The 4252-nt window shown below is 31.8% G+C and overlaps 1 protein-coding gene across 1 annotated transcript in view; it reads right to left on the reverse strand.

The window, feature by feature from the left end:
* Positions 1-1414, reverse strand: part of LOC145263052 (uncharacterized) — a 287051-nt gene extending 285637 nt beyond the window's left edge. The window contains exons 1-2 of the mRNA XM_080119881.1: positions 1122-1414; positions 531-716 (exon numbers count right to left, since the gene is read on the reverse strand). The gene's annotated coding sequence lies outside the window, so the exon portion shown is untranslated. The remainder of the gene's footprint in view (positions 1-530; positions 717-1121) is intronic.
* Positions 1415-4252: the final 2838 nt, after the last annotated feature.

Consider the following 4252-nt stretch of genomic DNA (forward strand, 5'->3'; position numbering starts at 1 on the left):
GTATATATATATATAATTATATAGACTGTTGTATATATATACATACATATATATGTATGTATATATATATATGTATATTTAGGCATATTTATATAGTTATGCGTATATATATAATGTATATATATAATATATATATATTCATATATATATGTATACATATATGTATATTTAGGCATATTTATATAGTTATGCGTATATATACATATATGTATATTTATATATATATATATAAACATGCACACACACACGTATATATATATATGTGTGTGTGTGTGTGTGTATGTGAAGTTATCCACATACAGTATAGTATTGTTAGAGAGAGAGAGAGAGAGGGAGAGGGAGAGGGAGAGGGGGATAGAGAGAACGAAGCTGCATGGTGTTGAATATCTTGCATAAAAAATTGACCTTGTGCTTAACTTTTCCTTTGCAGCGAGATAGCCAGATATATTCAGATGAGCAAACAGCTTAACAATGCAACTTAATTTCTAATTTGCGTAACTAATACAAAACATAAATAAAGGTTTACTTACCGAATCAAGAATCGAAGATTAACAATGTCTTTCCACGGCGTGTGAAAACGGTGGTCGCTTTGTAGGGAGTGGGGGTAAATAGGTTTGTCCCTCCAAACGATGTTCAAACTTGTTCCTCGCTCGGCACCCCGGTAAAATTTATTTCTCTAACTTCTTCCTTGATCCCAACAGATCGATATTTGTAACCTGTAATTTTTAAACGTGTAGTTAAATTGAATTTGGAATATAAATTTCTATATATATATCGATGTACCGTTGGAACAAATGCAATAAAATAAGATATTGGGGCACAAAATGTGTAGGTGTTCTTAGTAAATAATTTGGAAATCAAAAATCTTTTTGAATGCAAATCTTGTTTTTCAATTTTTTCAAAGGTTTGCTTTTTCTTGCCTTTAAAAGATCTTTACTCCGTTTTAAAATTTAAATATGGAGAGATAAAGGTATTAATTAGTATGAAATCAATCCCAGTTTTCAATTGTAGTTCGTATGTCTCTATGCGTACGTATTGTATTATTTTCCTTATTGTTAGGCTGAACGCTAACGGATCCTTTGCTAACAAATAATAATACGAAAAAATATAAAGATGCTTACTGGAGGTAATGTTTCCTACTTTTTTCTTTTCTTTTTTAAAAGCTTCGCAATGAATGGTTTAACATTTGCAAGAACGAGAGTGCTGCTACCTCTGTTTGCTGCGCGCGAGACGAGGAACTGGCAAGGATCGAATCTATCGACTGTGCGATTGCAGAGGATGCAGATGAGGTGGGAGGCGCTTTGGTAAGGTGGTCTCTGTAGCAGCAGTCGATGGTGAAGTTGCACAGACCATCAACATGAACACGAGACGCGTCGTCACTTATTCCTCTATATATCACTCCCTCTCTATTTCTATTCTCTCTCTTTGTTACTTCAATTTTAATTTCTCTATTCCCGTTTTCACATAAATAAAATTAATCTATATTTATAAATATGGCTGCCTTTCGCGTGGCTGTGTATATGCGTTTCTAACAACTACGCAGTTTTTTTTTTCATTTTGACTCGCGTTCCCCCCTAACAAGGCATATCACCACTTGGAAGTAAAGGGCTACTATTGGAACCCATGCCTAAAAAAGAAAATCGAGATGTTCGTTTACGTTACATTTAAACTTCTGCATATCAGTACAGTCCGGGAAGCAAGTAGCAGGAAGGTAATTCCAAAGTCTAGCTGTTTGAGCGAAGAAACTATAAGATTAGAAAGTTTTCTGTTGCATTTAGGAACCGCAACAGTGAAGAGGTGTGATTTTGTTGCTAAGCGGGTTTGTCGGGGATATGCACGTCGAGAGGATACAACTGCAATGTGTTCATCAGAGTGCATTCTATTGAAACGCTTGTAAAACAGGCACACGCGTTGAGATAGGGTTGGAGCGTTGAGATAGGGTTGGAGCGTTGAGATAGGGTTGGAGCTTAGTTGAAAAATTGAGACCTATTAGATTGAAGACTCTTTTTCGGATCTTATCAAAGAGAGAGAGATATTAGTGGCAAATGCACCAGCCCTGATGTGGCAACAATACTCCATGCATGTAAATGAATAGGATACTTTCAGGTATGAGTAGTTTTCTAGCACGATAGAGGGAACCCACTTCCTTACACATTATTATTATTATTTTATTTACTACTAGTTTGACGCCCTGCGTTGTCCGGTCGTACAATACGCTTAAATATATTTTAATTTATGCAGATTGTGTATGCATTATTAAAGAATCAATACTCTATTGTTTAATATATGTTACGACGAATAACTGGCTCGGTGTATTAATTCGCAAAAATTTAAAAATAAATAAAATAATTAAAACAAAAAAAATTATAATGCCGCTCGTCAAATTCTGTCTGTGTTTGTTTATAATATCACGTCAGCTGATGTTTGGGCTTGACTGCTAAAACTAAGTTTCTCCTACCCCTTATTTTCTTTGCAGAGAAATAATAATATTTAAGCGACGATAAATTAAATCAGGAATTAGTGTGTTTCAATTTAAAAAGAAAAAATGCGTGCTCATGTCCTGGGTTGTAATAATACGTGATAATATTTAAAACATAACATTCAGTGTTTCAGTATCTATATGACCATTTTTTACTGTTTTAGTTTGTTTCTTAATTTTAAATATTTTCCAGGATTATATCGATTATAAAATACCAACTTTGTAGGGGTTTAATAAATATATAAATTCAAGTTACTTACAAGATCTTATTGAAAATAATCAGTATCTTGTAAAAAAAAAAAAAAGAAAAAAAAACTCAGTCAATCTCATGTAAATAGAAATTTGATCTGTCCGTGCTGAGGTCCATCATATTTTTCTGTCAGTTTTCAAAATGTAGCAAAAACATGCCCCATTTCAAAATATCAGAGATCTGAAACTACTTTTAGAAATGAAGAATATTGCATTTTTCTATTATGAAAAACCTGTCTTCTTGTTTATTCACAATTTGATTAATATGTACAAAAAATTACTGTTTCACAAAATATTTTAACTTTTTAACGGTACAAAAACTATACAAAGCTTTGAAAATAATATACGAAAACACCCTAGGGGTCCCTTGCACCAAAACACTCATAAGAAATTAATCGTTGGTATATCAAGAGATGCATGAAAAAACGAAATTATTTGTCACGCAGGGGCAAATATTCTAGAACATACGAGTAAAAAAAAAAACAAAACAAAAAAAAAACGGTGAATGAAAATTCGTGTAAAATACAACAATATAAATTATATGTAAAATTTAGATGGAGGAGGAATGGAAACGACTAAAATATATCTTCGAGCAAGTCTAATAATTTAACGAATTCTTTCTGTCGACAAAGAGAAGGCTTGCGTGAAAAAATTGAGACTGACTCCAAAATCTTTAATCATTTTGAGAGTAAGCCCGGTGCAATATTCTGATATAATCTACTTTATAGACATTGGCACAAGCTGGAATTTCATTTAGATCTTGGTCAATAGCAGATTTCAAGCAAATTAATTTTCATGCTGAAAACGGACATATATACACTTTTATTTTAGTATTATTTCTAAACATACAACTTATTTAAAAGAAATCAATATTGAAAGAGTAACCTCATTTATATATTTTATTACATAAAACTTTTTTTCATATTTAGTTCGATGTTATTAATTATTAGAATATAATTGTTTTGATTGTTTTTTTTTTCGAAATATTATTTAAAGCTGATTTACTTAATTTATTTTTATTTTAATTTATATTTAATTTAATCTATTTTCAAATATCAATAGCTGACAACTTGAAGTCAGCTTATTTATTTAATCTATTATAGTTATTTCCCAATTAAGCTATGAGTGTTATTTCGCGTTTGATTTTTATAGACTAAGATGGATTACTTTTGTGCTTCCCTGAATCCAAAATGTATTTTGCTACATAGTCACCACCATACAAATTTGCCAGGGATTCAATGACGCGTCTCTGCTTCTGGCAGTGGTTGGTTTATTATAATCTCACACCGTAAATATCTACAACAGAGAAATGAAACTTTCAGATTGTTGGTGCATAAGTTCAGTAATCATAATAATGCAATTTGAAATCCTCTATTATCAATTTATGCGAAATACAAAAATAGGAGCCATTTCATTTGGAACGGCCCTCGCAGGTTGAGAATTACAACAAGCGGTAGAATGATCCAACTATTATTCTCGAAACCTTAAAACGAATCTTCGATTTTAGATATTAAGTGAATGACA

The sequence above is a fragment of the Euprymna scolopes genome, chromosome 38 (assembly GCF_053919585.1).
Source record: "Euprymna scolopes isolate OS-2025 chromosome 38, ASM5391958v1, whole genome shotgun sequence".
In the NCBI taxonomy this organism is placed as follows: domain Eukaryota; kingdom Metazoa; phylum Mollusca; class Cephalopoda; order Sepiida; family Sepiolidae; genus Euprymna; species Euprymna scolopes.